Source organism: Chiloscyllium plagiosum, unplaced genomic scaffold (genome assembly GCF_037043375.1).
Source record: "Chiloscyllium plagiosum isolate Xiang-an unplaced genomic scaffold, Cpla_swu_hap1 HiC_scaffold_22, whole genome shotgun sequence".
Taxonomy (NCBI): Eukaryota; Metazoa; Chordata; class Chondrichthyes; order Orectolobiformes; family Hemiscylliidae; genus Chiloscyllium; species Chiloscyllium plagiosum.
This window is the reverse complement of record NW_028270160.1, coordinates 43152667-43168482: the sequence shown is the minus strand read 5'-3', so window position 1 is coordinate 43168482 and position 15816 is coordinate 43152667. Positions and strand designations below refer to the sequence as shown.

Below are 15816 nucleotides of genomic sequence, written 5' to 3'. Positions count from 1 at the left end.
CAACTCACACAATTGGCATCACTAACCAGCCATTCAGCCAACTGAGCTAACTGACCCCTCTGACATGAACTAGAAGACAGTATATTGCAACAGAGATGCTATCAATGTAACAAGAACCATTTGGAACTAAAGCTTGTATCCACTTACTTTCTGGAACAGCAGTCTTCCCTCCCCAACTCCCAGGACCAACCAGAAACAGCCACCTACAAATGAGGTTCAAGTCCACTTTCCCCATCATACTTCAGGCAAATTTCCAAGCCATTGAAAACAAGCTGGATGTACTTAAAGCTAAACTCACCTACAAAAGGAAATTGAGAGGCTGCTGTGTGCTATTTTACAGAGACATAGTTCGCTCCTGCTTCACCTCACCTGAGGGTTTCTCAATTCACCAGATGGACAACTTGGCATCCTCAGGCAAGGCAAGGGGTGGTGGGGTCTACCTCCTAATCAACATCTCTTGGTACTCAGATGTGGTGACCCTGGTGAGTTACTGCTCCCCACAGCATCTAATGGTGACGTGCAGTTCCTACTGCCTGCTGCAGGAGTTCACCTCCACTTTTCCTGACAGCAGTTTACATCCCTCTCCATGCGGAAGTGAAGAGCACACTTGATGAAGTATTCACCACAACAAACAGCCTTAGACGGAAAATCCCGAGGTTTTGTTCATTGTAGTTGGTGACTTCAACCAGGCCAGCCTCAAGACCTAGCTCCCAAAATACCAACAACACATCTCCTGCCCAAACATCCTTAACCATTGCTGAACAAACATCAAAGGCGCCTGCTGCTCCATCTCCTCACTGCATTTTATAAAATCAGACCATAAGGCTGTGTGGCTTCTGGCTTGCAAGCAGAAACTGAGGTGTGAGGATCCCATACAAAACATAATGCAGTAGTGGTCAGAGGCAACAGCAGGGCTTCTATAGGACTGCTTAGAGTCAATGGATTAGTCCATACTCATGAATGCAGTGGCCAATCTAAATGAGTATGCCACAACTGTTACAGACCTCATCAGTAAGTGTGTAGAAGACTGCATGTCAAAGAAGTTAATCCAAATGTTCCCCAACCAGAAGTCATGAACCAGGAGATCCACTCCCTCCTAAAGTCCAGGTCTGTGTGCAATTCTGGTCTCCTTCCTATCGGAAAGATGTTGTGAAACTTGAAAGGGTTCAGAAAAGATTTACAAGGATGCTGCCAGGATTGGAGGATTTGAGCAATAGGGAGAGGCTGAATAGGCTGGGGATGTTTTCCCTGGAACGTTGGAGGCGAAGGGATGATCTTATCGAGGTTAATAAAATCAGAGGGGCATGGATAGGATAAATAAACAAAGTCTTTTCCCTGGTGTGGGGAAGTGCAGAACTAGAGGGGTTTAGGTTTGAGGTGAGAGGGGAATGATATAAAAGAGACTTAAGGGGCAACTTTTTCACTCAGAAGGTGGTACGTGTATGGAATGAGCTGCCAGAGGAAGTGATGGAGGCTGGTACAATTGCAACATTTAAAAGGCATCTGGATGGGTATGTGAATAGGAAGGGTTTGGAGGGATATGGGCCAGGTGCTGGAAGGTGGGACTAGATTGGGCTGGGATATCTGGTCGACATGGATGAGTTGGACCGAAGGATCTGTTTCCGTTCTCTACATCTCTATGACGCCATGATTCTATGATCCTGACCTATACAGTAAATCCAGTTATGACCTTTCCAAGGCCACCAGAGTCACCAAGAGACAATATCAGTCTAAGCTAGGATCACAGACTAACCACACAGACACCTGTTATTTGTGGCAAGGCTTACATGACAAAATGGGCTACAAAGCAAAGTTGAATAGAATCGCTGGCAACAGCACATCCTTACCCAATGAGCTCAATGCATTCTACACTCATTTCAAACAGAAGGGCAGTGAAACAGTCACCTGACCTGACAGCCTCGGGTGCACCTGCACCCACAGTCACCCACACAGACATTAGAGTGAATCCATGGAGAGTAACTGGCCTAGATGTAGTCCCCCAGCCATGCGCTCGGATCCTGTGCAGACCAACTGGCAGGTGTATTCACAGACATGTTTAACCTCTCCTTAATATAATCTGAAGTTCTCACCAGTTTCAAGAAGACCACTATCATCCCAGTACCAAAGTCAAGCAGCATGCCTCAATGACTACCGCCTGGTGGCTCTGACATCCATCATTATGCAATGCTTTGACAGGTCAGTAATACTGTAAAATCCCTACAGTGTGGAAACAGGACATTCAGCCCAACAAGTCCACAATGATCCCCTGAAAAATATCCCATCCAGACCCATTCCGCTTGACTAATGCACCTAACCTACAGACCCCTGAACACTATGGGCATTTTAGCATGGACAATTGACCTAACCTGCACATCTTTGGACTGTGGGAGGAAACTGGAGCATCCAGAGCAAACCCACGCAGACATGGAGAGAATGTGTAAACTCCACACAGACAGTCACCTGAGGCTGGAATCAAACCTGGGTCCCTGGCACTGTGAGGAAACAGTGTTAACCACTGAGCCGCACTCCAGCCTCCCAGTTTACCTTGATCCTCTACAATTCGCCCACCATCACATCACATCCACAGCAGTTGCTATCTCTCTGGCCCTACACTCATCCCTGGAACACGTGTATAACAAGGATACCTCCATCAGGCTCTTACTGATTGACTACAGTTCCAGCTTCAGCATTCCAACCAAACACATCTCCAAACTCTGTGACCTAAGACTCTGCACCCCACTCTGCACCTGGATCCCTGACATCCACAGATCACAAACAGTAAGGATGGGTGACAACATCTCTTCCATGATAATTCTCAACAGCAATGCTCTGCCAAGCTGTCTACTTAGCCCCCGACTGTACTCCCTATGCACTTACAACTGTGTGGCCAAATTCTGCTCGAACTCCATTTACTAGTTTGCTGATGACACCACTATAGTGGGTCGATTCTCAAACAAGACAGAGTACGGGAAAGAAATACAGAGCTTAGTGACATGGTGTAACGACAACAATCTCTCCATTAATGTCAACAAAACAAAGGAGCTAGTCATCGACTTCAGGAAGCAGAGTGGAGGACACACTCCTTTCTGTATCAATGGTGCTGAGGTGGAAATGGTCGAGAGTGTCAAGTTCCATGGATTAAAATTAGCAACAGCCTGTCCTAGTCCCTCCATGTTGACACTACAATCAATAAAGCACAACAATGCCTCTACTTCCTCAGAAGCCTATGGAAATTCAGCATGTTCACAATTATTCTTATCACATTTTTTAATAGATGCACCATAGAAAGCATCCCATCTGGATGCAGCACAGCCTGATATGGCAAATACTCTGCCCTAGACTGCAAGAAACTACAATGAATCATGAACACAGCCCAGTCCATCACAGAAGCCACCTTTCCAATCATTGACTCAGTCTATACTTTGCAATGTCTTGGAAAAGTAGTCAGTATAATCAAAGACCCCTCTCACCCCAATTATATTCTTTCCCACTCTCTTCCATCAGGCAGAACATACAAAAGTTTGAAAAAACATACTAACAGGTTCAAGAACAGCTTCTTCCCTGATGCAATCAGATTTTTGAATGGACCTCTCAAGTATTAAAGTTGATCTCTCTTTCCACCTTCTCCACAGCTGTAATAGTGTATTCTATTCTATTACCCTGAAGCACTTTGTATGGTATGATCTGCCTGTTTAGCACACAAAAGCAGTACTTTTCACTGTACATGTGACAATAGCAAATTGAATAAATTTTCAGGTATGCAGCACTCTCGGTATATAATTTGTAAAATATACCTTCTTGTCTGTTGACCAAATAAGCAGATTTACAACTCTAGGTAGGTCCAAATTGGAACATTTTTATGCACAATATTAGTTCAGACTTTGTAACAATGATAACAGTGAGGATATCAGCTGTCAGGATTCTTACCAGATAAATTTGATAGCTGTCAGCTTTTAACCCTATTTTTCATACATTGTATTTCTAGACGGTATAACAGACATAGCTGCATAAGATGATTTTCTGCTGACACGAGGGATAATCAGCCTCCTCATTGCCTCCTTTTGTTAAGTCTCTCCCAGTTTGAAGTTTTAATCATACTTTACAGGTGCAGCATTTCATGGGCTTCACACAGGATCCGGCCAGTCATTCATTGAAATCACATTGCAAGTTTTGTTTTCAGTAGCAGTCCAGTTTACATATCCAAAAGGCATCACGTTTCTGAAAGCAGGAAAGAACAATCATCAGGTCTCTTGTAAAATTTAAATTGATGTATTCCTATATTGCTCCTACCTAAATATCAAATACGATGGCATAAAGCCTTCAGCAATAGACATTTAATGTATTTAATCAATGTTAAATTGATTTAAATTGAAACAAATAAAATATGCTACAAACAGGACAGTGGATTGGTCCAGCCAACCTGTATTTACAGAAATAATGGGATATTCATGGAATATTAACCCACTCCCCTGACCCAGTACCTGTCTCCACTCTAGCAACGTTCTGAAAGGTGCCAAAAAATGAGAAACTTCATGCCATTAATTTCAGAAATGTTATTGAAAATTGCCCAATATGTGTAACAGTAGAAGGGATAGATACTGAAAACAAAAGAATGGGCGGCATGGTGGCACAGTGGTTAGCACTGCTGCCTCACAGCGCCGAGACCCGGGTTCAATTCCCGCCTTAGGCGACTGACTGTGTGGAGTTTGCACGTTCTCCCAGTGTCTGCGTGGGTTTCCTCCGGGTGCTCCGGTTTCCTCCCACAGTCACAAAGATGTGCAGGTCAGGTGAATTGGCCATGCTAAATTGCCTGTAGTGTTAGGTAAGGGGTAAATGTGGGGGTATGGGTGGATTACGCTTCGGTGGGTCGGTGTGGACTTGTTGGGCCGAAGGGCCTGTTTCCACACTGTAATGTAATCTAATCTAATCTAATCAGATCGGGTCAGGCAGCATCCATGGAGTCAGAGCAAACTAACATTACGAGTCTAGAAAACACTTCATCAGAGCTGATGTGAAGTGTGGAAGGGACAGCATTTATAAATGATGGGGGAGTTGGTACTGTGATTTGAATTGAACTTGGAAGGTAGAACATGGGAAAACAGCATATGAAAACATGGAATCAGAAAATATTTTTCTCAGACTGATCAACTTCCAGAGTAATCACAGCAGATCTTGAAAAGAAAGCAGGATCCATTCTTCAGAATAGAAGGCATCTAGGGTTACTTAACAAAAGCTGAAACTAGAATTCAGATTTTGCAACCTCCTGATGCTTGCTCAGTTGTTTCCAGGTTGAATGAAGAGTACAGGAGGGCAGGAACAACACCAGACATACGTAAAAGTGAGGTGTCAACCTAGTGGTGCGACCAAACAGGATTCTAGATTCTGGAATCATGCGACAACTAATTGTGAATAGTGATGGACAAATGAATAACTCACTGGAGGAGAAGGAGCTACAAATAGTCCCATCTTCAATTATGGGAGAGCCCAGCATATCAATGAATGAATGAATGAGTTATTGTCAGATATATCTAGGGAGATGCCATGAAAAGTGTTGCAAAAGATAGGTTTGAAGCATTCACAATAATCTTAAGGCACAAGTGCCGAGTGCATGATCCATCTCCAAAAGACATGGGTGTGGAATTAGGCCTTTTGGCCCACTGCGTCTGCTCTGCCATTCGACCATGATTTGTTTTTCATTACCACTCTCCTGGCTTCCCCCGAGTGTATGGTGCTAGAGCCAGATGACTTATGAGGATAGTTAGTAGAAGAAAAGGGCTAGGTCTGCAACCATGGCTGACGGCTCATTTAAGTAACTCTGTGACACTCCTTAACTACTCGGCCCAGTATCTTCCGTCAGTACTATTTATCATTTACTACATGATGAAGTATCGGGAGATATGGATAGTCTGCTTAAAACATGGGATCAGGATTTGGGACTGGAAATCTCTATAGAAACATAGAATGATATTTGGGAAAACGCTAGAAGAATTACTATCTGTAACAGAATCCAGGCTATCCAGCTGAAGATACTTCATAGGGCCCATATAGCACCGGTTCGATTGGCAAAATTTAAGGCAGGAGACACAATGAGGTTTATTCTTTAAACATCACCATTGTGGAGCAGGCAAAAGACTTGCTAAAAATAAGGATTGATCTGAGGGATAGGGGATAGGTGTGGAGGGCTTGTAGTATTATCCAAACAGAGTGCTACATAATCCTTGCAACCTATGCCCTTCACACTGGAACAGGCAAAGAAGGGATGTGATAGACACTGGGAAAGTGACAGCAGTTTTCTGAGGTAGAAGATGAGGACATTGAGCAGGAGAAACACAATTTTCAGCATAAAAGGGCTCCGTAGTGTCAGTTGCAACAAGCTAGACAGGACTTAATAACAAGATTAGAGTGGTGCTGGAAAAGCACAGCAGGTCAGGCAGCATCTGAGAAGCAGGAAAATCAACGTTTCAGGCAAAAGCCCTTCATCAGGATGCTGCCTGACATGCTGTGCTTTTCCAGCACCACTCTAATCTTGACTCTAATCTCCAACATCTGCAGTACCCACTTCTGCCTTGGACTTCATAACACCCAGTTTCAATAGATGTCAGCTGGATGCAGTGATCAATCACTGACTCAGGCTTTAGTTGCTGCTCAAAAGGCAAGCAGTCCCTGTTTATTCTCAGGAGCAAATGCAGCCTTTTTGTTTTTTTTATTTGTTCTTGCAACATTTTCAACTGCTTGAACCCCTTCCAGTATGTGATGCGCCAACATTGAACAATGAGATGTTATGTTACGTTAGGCAGGAGTGCAAGTATAGAACTCCCTTGGACAGGGCTCTTAGCCAGATGTAGCTAAGGCCAGTTAACCTGATTGATTCTTATAAGCACAGTTACAATAACTATTGATCAGATGGGTGATAATCTCAAATAGCAACACATTTACAAATGTCAGCTTTTATTTGCAATGAAATGTCATCTATGCCATGGATTTACCTTAAAAGCATTAATTTTCTGTATCCCTCCTGCTATGAGCACTGTGGAGGCCAGTTCCTCAGTAAATTAGGGAAATATGTAATGTTGATTTATTCAAATACAAGCTAAATAGATTACTTTTAGAAAAAAATATTTTGTGTGTCTTGGTATGAGTATTTTAAATATTAGGTAAATAAGACACACTGGGGAGGAATTGGTGACTTTTGACAGATGATTCCCAAATATTTTCACCACAGGGGATTTTGCACAACTCATATTTGGGTCTGTTGTGGTCTAGTTGATTGAGATTCATGATTATGATTAGTCAGTTGCTCCATTATACTTGTATCAGGATAATGTAAAGTGAACTGGCATTTCCAGCATTTTCTACCTTTCTCAGGCAAAAAATAAAAACCTGACTCCCACAGGATGAGTTATCATCCTCCTGCTGTTGAAATATAGCAGTATGAGGACCTGCAGTGCTAAATCTTTTCACCAATTTCATAATCAGACAAAAGAAATTCATAAAACTCAAGCTGTAGTTACCAAGCTTCCAGGATTATCCTGGGGGTCTCCAGAAATCACATATTAATCTCTTGGGCACTAAGCACCCAGGAGGGGGGAAAAACACAAATGCATTTAGAAATTGTATTTTTTAAAATTTGAATACATACTTGTTAGTCATAAAAATATTAGTGGTGGACTGAAAAGGCTGATGGACTAGCTGGAGTGGCTGGAGTAGGAAAATGGAAGTTCATGTCTCATAAACTCTTGGAATACATTGCCCAAAATTGGTAACCCAAGCCCAGCAGAACTAGGTTCATAAAGTTATTTTCAGAGCTACTCACATGTATTATCTGCCACTTAAAATCACTTCTGCACCCACCACGCACCACAAGTAAATGGATAAATTAATGAAACAATGTGAATCTAGGGTAAACACTTGGAGGTTGTGTGAAACAAGAATAACATCATATTCACAGTATTGACATAGCAGAATTAAGCTTTAAGCTTTTTTCAGTCAGGGGTTTCTTCCAGCTGTCAATCCCCTCCCACCTAGAAATATGCATCATAGACTGCGATACAACCTTGCTTTCATTGTTAGGTTGCCATGAAATATGAAAACATTCAGGAAATCTACACTACTGTCACTTCGGCACATGAAAACCAATTTAGCATAGATGCCCCCAGGGTCAATGATCAAAGAAACAGGCCTGCATTAGTTTCATCTGTGTCTTATTGGAATTTCTGCTCTCCACTTATGGCATTCTATTCACCACAATAGGGGATTGACTGAACTGTTTGAAGCAGTTTTACAAAGGTACGCATATTAGTGCTGTTGGTAATCAAATATAATGAAGGGTGAAGGTTTCACCCTGTCACCTATTAGTGGTTGGTGTTTCTGGGGATGATTGCTTTCATTTTCTGCATATTTTTGCCTTGTTGTTTTTGCTTGCTGTCTCAGCCAATTAAGGTAAATAAAATTATATTGAAGCAATGGTTTTTAATTCACAACTAATAAAGCTTTCTGCTTACCTAAACTGATATAAACGGTTCCTGAAGAAGGCACTACACAATGCATACATTTCTGACCAAGGTTTCAGGGAGTGAGCTGCACACAAGTAACAGTAGAAAATCAGCTAATTACTGATAACACTGCCAAGGTCTGTCTGAGCATCATCATTATTACCATTATCATTACCTTTAGCATTCCTCGCAGTTCAGAAACAGAACCTATAGGCTTGCATCTCAATATCTTTTAATGACAGTAGTTTCTTTCTCGATCACCATTGCAATCTTTCTCTGCCTATTTTTCAATTGATGTAAATCAACATTACATGAAACATGCTGAGCACAGGGAGACTCCTTTCTTAGTCAATGTTGGGCCTTTAATTGGCCTGCCATCAGACTCAGAAACAAACCTCATACTGGGGATAAATTCGACCCATGTTTGTAATGTATCCTGCAACACAAGAAAGCAAGTGAGATAAAAGAATAACAGTTTGATTGTCTTCATATCATGCTGACTGCTGATCTTTTCATTGCTTAAGCTGCCAGTTTTGAGTCCTGCAGATTACAATAAATTTAGAAAACAGTCAGTGTATGAACTTTGCTGCAAATGATAGCAGTACGGGTGGTTCCAAATTTTCAAAAGACGAAAGAAAAGACAGTGGGTCATAAATTGTTGCAGCAAGACATCTAACAGTGCCTACTATTAGTTACACTTTATATACGTTGTGTGTATAATATTCTTCCATAGCAACCTGCTGTAAATGGAAGCTGGTAACAGTATGGTAAAGGGAATGAGACACCTGGGATTTGAGAAAACAAGTCATACAGTCTGTTTCCTGAGCCAGCCAGAGTGTAGTATTATCAAATAAACAGCAGAGCAACTGAGTAGGACGTAGTGAGAGGGCAAATTCAATGCCTAATCGGATACAGAATGAGAAGTAAAGGATATCTGGGTAAAGAGGAAGAGATAAGAGATGTAAGGGATGGAAAAAAGTTAATTTTATTTTTTAAACTTCAACAGCAATTAAATCCTGAAGGAATGAGACTCCACATTTTCAGCACCAAAGTTGACATTGTGAAAATATTAGTTAGATTGAAATTGACAAACGTTGACAGTTTCGATGCGTGAAGCTTGCATCTCGTCAGCAAGTGCAACAATTTCATCCCGTTCAAAGCATTTCAGAAATGAGACATAGAACAAAGACTGACTTTTAAAAATGCTAATGGTGGAGAGATTTACTAAACTTATCAAAAAAAGCTTGGTTTTCTATGTTTCATCTGTCTTCATCTGAGTTTGCTGTTGCATTTTTGTATAAACAATAGTAAGAAATATTAGCATCACTGCTACCTTAACAGATTTGGAGATGCCGGTGTTGGACTGGGGTGTACAAAGTTAAGAATCACACAACACCAGGTTATAGTCCAACAGGTTTAATTGGAAGCACACTAGCTTTCGGAGCCACTATCACCTGATGAAGGAGCGTCGCTCCGAAAGCTAGTCTGCTTCCAATTAAACCTGTTGGACTATAACCTGGTGTTGTGTGATTTTTAACCTTACCAGGAGATAGTGGACCACTTTGTTAACTTCCAAAGCAATAATTTACAGTTGGGATTGAGGAAATTGACAGAAGAAACTTATTTATAATTGAAATTACATCTAATATTTTCTGCAAAGTAAACATTTCAAGCAGACCCATGGGACACATGTCAAGCTGCTATGATTTGTTCATAAAGAAGTTTGTTAGCCTTCAATTAAACAAAAATCCGCCACTATTTTCCAGCGTAGACTGCAACTGTATTACTTTCATTGATCTATGATATGGAGGTGCCAGTGTTGGACTGGGGTGGACAAAGTTAAAAATCACACAACACCAGGTTTTAGTCCAGCAGGTTTATGTGGAAGTATAAATTTTCAGAGCAGTGTTCCCTTGTCAGGTAGCTGACAGAGGAGCAGCACTTCGAAAACTTGTATTTCCAAATAAACCTGTTGGTCTCTAACCTGATGTTGTGTGCTTTTTAACTTAATTGATCCAGATAACCATCAGAATATCAGATTACAGCTCAACTTTATCTACCTGACTGAAATCTTCCAGAAAACAAGGATTCCCTACCTGGAAACTTCTGAGGAAATCTGCAACAAGTTCTGCCTCACTAGGTTGCCAATGATCAGGTTCTGGTCTGCAGATATCTTCAGCCAGAGGGAGAGTGATGTCAAGGCAGTCAAATTTACCGCATCCCTGAACCTAGATAAGCTGTTTATCCTCTTCTATGTTTTTTCATCCAATAAAGTGAAAGTGAAAGCTGGCGAACAGAAACAAAAACAAAACAAAACTTATCCACCAGCATCGCATTAAATTGCAGAGATGGCTTAAGGGGCCAAATTCCATACTCATGCTCCTCGCTCTTCCATTCTTATGTTGGTCATTCTTCCGACTCATTCCAATACTGTATTCTGTAATAGTTGCAGTACGTAGATTCAGAGAGAGTTCCGAATGCATTGTAAAACAGAGCAAACTCCTTCTTCATTTTCTCCATAGAAAATTGGCAGACTTTGCAAAGTTTCTTGTCATAGGACTCACAAAGCACCAAGCAATTACTCATGGCTTTTGTTCTTCAAAGTATAATCCCTTGATCTTCTTGAAATACAAGGAGCTCTACTCCATCAATGATCAATTAGTCATTGACCAGAAACATTGACCTGTTGCAAGAATAGTTTCCAAGCCAAAGTAACACTAACATCATTTTAAAATATTCATCATTGCCTAGACTATTTGAGGGAGAATACAGACCAGGTGGGACTGGGCCAGCCATAAATCACAGCTGAATAGTGAAACCATGACACTTAGCAACAGTTAAGATTGTTATCAAACACGCTGTAGCCATATTGAAGAGTACTTCAAGCCAATTTTGCAGTTTCTTATAATGAAGTTGTTGTAAATTTAGGGTCACGTGCTAAACATTTCCTTGCATTCAGAGATGATAGCCACTTTCAAAACTCTGTGAGTTCCTTCAAATGAGTTGTCCCCACACTTCTCATGTCTAAGGATACAATAGCATAAACCAACACAGTAACAACTCTCCAATCTCAACTCGATGGTCAAACTTTTTGTGGGCTTTTCTTCCATTTCTTTAAGGGTGTGCTGAGAGAAAACTTGATGAAACAAGACAATATACAAATTATGAAGACATTTTATTTTGTAGCAAATGAACATAAAATATGAATAGATTAATTTAGTAGACTAACAAATAGTTCAATTGTGCAATTGCACAAAGTAATTAAAACATTATGACACTTTTATTTATTCACTTGTGGGATGTGGGGTATCACTGGCTGGCGGGCATCTATTGCCCATCCCTAGTTGCCTTTGAGAACGTGGTGGTGAACTGCATTCTTGTTCGGCTGCAGTCTATGTGCTGTAATTTGACCCATAATGCTTTTAGGGAGGGAATTCCAGAATTTTGACCCAGAGGCAGTGAAGGAATATTTCCAAGTCAGAATGATGTTTGGTTTGAAGGGGAACTTGCAGGTAGTTGTGTTCCCATATATCTATTGCTCTTGTCCTTCTAGATGGAAGTGATCATGGTTTTGAAAGGTGCTGTCCAAGGATCTTTGGTGAATTTCTACAGTACAATGCTAAGATAGTACACACTGCTGCTACTGAGTGTCAGTGGTAGACAGAGTGGATGCTTGTGGATGACGTGCCAGTCAAGTGGGTTGCTTTGTCCTGGGTAGAGTCAAGATTTTTCGAGTGTTGATGGAGCTGCACCCATCAAGACGAGTGGGGAGTATTCCATCACACTCTTGACTTGTGCCTTGCAGATGATGGACAGTCTTTGGGAAGTCAGGAGCTGAGTTAGTCGCCAGAATATTCCTAGCCCCTGAACTGCTCTAGCCACTGTGTTCATGTGATGAGTCCAGTTGAGTTTCTGGTCAATGGTAACCCCCAGGATGTTTATAGCTGGGATTCAGTGATGGTCAAAGGGTAATGGTTAGATTGTCTCTTACTGGAGATCGTCATTACCTGGCATTTGTGTGGCACGAATGATACTTGCCACTTGTCAGCCCAAAATGGGAAATTGTCCAGATCTTGCTGTATTTGAATATAGACTGCTTCAGTATCTGTGGTGCTGAACATTGTGCAATCATTAGCGAACATCCCCACTACTTACCTTATGATGGACCTCACTTCAGCCAGTCAATATTTTTGACTGAAACAAATAACTCCTGCATTTTGCATGTGAACCTGGTCAAAAGTTTGTTCCTACATCTTTCCGGTTCCAAATTTGATTGACTACCTGTGTCTCAGTTTATTTTTTGTATATGTCTCTCTAGCACAGTACCAAAGAAGAGGACCTATACAAACCAACTGCTATTGAGAATTTGAATATTAATTGCTAATGAATTGCTTGTTGTTCACAATCTTTGGAGAAAATAGCTTCCATTCATATCTGAATAACTATTATCAAATTGGTATGTTTTAACTGAGTAAATACACTTAACATTAATAGCCCATGTTCAAAAGCAGTTTAAAGCTCTTCTATCACAAACTAAAGAGACAAATTCTCAAAATGGGGTACAAATGCTAACGTGATCTAACAACGGGGCACCTGGTATATAAAAGGAAAGGAGGTCCACAAACAGTCAAGGTCATACTGATAAGAAAGAAAGTATCCCCTGTGAAATACTTCTATATGCAGTAAATATTGTACATCAGTCTTCTGCTAACAATACCTTCAGCTAAGAATTCTATTCACTTGATGCATTAATAGTCACTTCTATGCATGGATGGCTTAGTTCCCAGTATGCATTCATCAATGTAATCATCTACTGAAATCAAACATCACTGATATCAGTCTTTTGATCTCTATTTACTTGAGAGTGTACCATACATTGGAAGATGTTAAAATAAAGTGAGACAAGATTTGCACTCCTTTAATGGTAAATGTAAATGAAATGTCAATGAGAGCTTTTGGAATTAAACTGGCCCGTTGACTTCTGTGCTAGATAATAAAATTGCCCTTCAACTACTGATAGTGTAAACACTGCTGCAATGGCTGACCACTTCCTGACACATGAGCAGATGCATCCATTTGGGATTGACTTTTTGTTAGCATTGTCCTTCTTCAGTCATTCATGGGATGTGGGGACCACTATCAAGGATGACTATCAATCTTCACACTGTCTATCCCTTGTGAAAGTTGAGCTGAGTCATCACGTGAACCAACCAGTCCAAGTGGTAAAGGCACATGACCAGTATTAGAACATTCAGGCTTTTGATACAGCCAGAGTGATGTAACAGCTGTCTGTTGCCCTTGTCCTTCTAGGTGGCAGGCATCATGGTTTTGGAAGATGCTGTTGAAGAAGCCTTATTAAGTTACAACAGTACATCTTGTAGATGTTGCACACCAGAGCAATTTTATAGCTATAGTAGAGGGAGTGAACGTATAAGTTGATGCTGGGGCACCAGTCAGAAACGATGGAATGAGTTTCTTGAGTGCAGCAGCACCCATCCAGGCAAGTGAAAGATATTCCATCACACTCCTAGCTTGTGTTTATTGAAGGGGCAGGGGTAAGGAGGTGAATCGTTTAGCACAGAATACTCAGCTTCTCATCGACTCTTGTTGTTCCAGCATTTATGAGATTAGGCCACTTAAGTTTCTGACCAATGGTGACAGCTAGGAAATTGATAGTTGGGATGTGGATGGTTATGCCTTGTATCTATGTGTTGAGAATATTAAATGCCACTTAGCAGCCCAAGCCTTAATGTTGTCAAGAACTTGCTATATTTATGCAAGGATGACTATCAATCATTGGGAGGAATTGCAAATTTTATATTTTGTGATTTTATATTTTGCAAATTTTATATTTTTGTGACCTTGACATTAAGAATAGTCACCCTCACTTTATCTCTGGAATTTAGCTTTTTATGTATATCTTCACCAAAGCGGGTAAAGCTCACAGACTTCCTTTCCTATAGGGCATTAAAGAATCAGATAGTTTTTCTCTTACGATATAAAACTAGTTTTTTTCTTATGATGTAAAACTAGTTTTTAAGAATCCAGATTTATTGATTGAATTTAAATTTCACCAACTGCCCTTATGAGATTCAAAACCACGTCCTCAGACCATTAGCCTGGGTCTCTGAATTAATAGTTCAGTACACTACCACAAAACCACTGGCTCCAATTATGGTGGCTGAAGTTGATTAAAAGGCTTTACATTGTGTTTTGCATTCATGCTGAGCACTGCCATTATGGAGGATGTAACTCTACTCCATTAATCGCTTAATCATCTGCAACTATTCACCACTGCTTTGATTGAACCTGGGTTTATGGGATCATTTAACTCTGTCAATTCCATTGTGTTCACTGTCTAGCATGCAATGCATTCTGCATTGTGACTTTACCAGGTTGACACTTCATTTTTAGGCGTAGGTGGGCTATTGTTTCTGACAAGCTCTTGTAGACGTTCACTAAACAGGATTCAAACACATATATGATGGCAATACTAAACTGACAGATAGCAATCTTAAGCATGCCTGCTACACTTATGTACTTGCTGCTCTGAATGTAAGACATAGGAGCAGGTGTAGGTAATTTGGGCCCTCAAACTGGCCTCACCATTCAATAAGATCATCGTGGATCCACCCTAGGCCTCAATGCTGCTTTAATGTCAGTTCATCATAGCCTTCAATGCCATGATGTTTGAAACATCTATCTACCACTTCTTTAAATACTTTCAGTGATCTAGCCTCCACAAGTCTCTGCTGTAAAGACTTCTAAGAGAAAGTAAGGACTACAGGTGCTGGAGAGTCAGAGTTGAAAAGTGTGATGCTGGAAAAAGCACAGCAGGTCAGACAGCATTGAGGAGCAGAAGAGTCGATGTTTCGGGCACAAACTTCCAAATATTCATAGAGTCATAGAGATGCACAGCATCCTTCAGTCCAACTCGTCCATGCCGACCAGATATCCGACCTAATCGAGACTCATTTACCAGAACTTGGCCCATATCCCCCTAAACCCTTCCTATTCATATACCAATCCTGATGCTTTTTAAGTGCACTTTTACCAGTCTCCTTCACTTCCTCTGGCAGCTCAATCCATACACGCATCAAGCTCTGCATGGAAAAGTTGCCCCTTAGGTCTCTTTTATATATTTCCTCTCTCACCCTAAACCTATGCCCTCTAGTTCTCAACTCCCCCACCCCAGGGAAAAGACTTTGTCTATTTACCCTATCCGTGTCCCTCATGATTTTATAAATCTCTATAAGATCACCCCTCAGCCTTCAGTGCTCCAGGGAAAACAGCCCCAGTCTGTACAGCCTCTCCCTATAGCTCA

General features: G+C 41.0%; 1 protein-coding gene across 3 annotated transcripts in view; it reads right to left on the bottom strand.

Annotated features, from left to right (window-relative positions):
- kndc1 (kinase non-catalytic C-lobe domain containing 1) overlaps window positions 1-15816 on the bottom strand; it is a 354394-nt gene that overhangs the window by 51978 nt on the left and 286600 nt on the right. For all 3 annotated transcript variants that reach the window (XR_006314907.2, XR_015760947.1, XR_006314906.2), the window contains exon 30: window positions 3928-4218. The gene's annotated coding sequence lies outside the window, so the exon portion shown is untranslated. The remainder of the gene's footprint in view (window positions 1-3927; window positions 4219-15816) is intronic.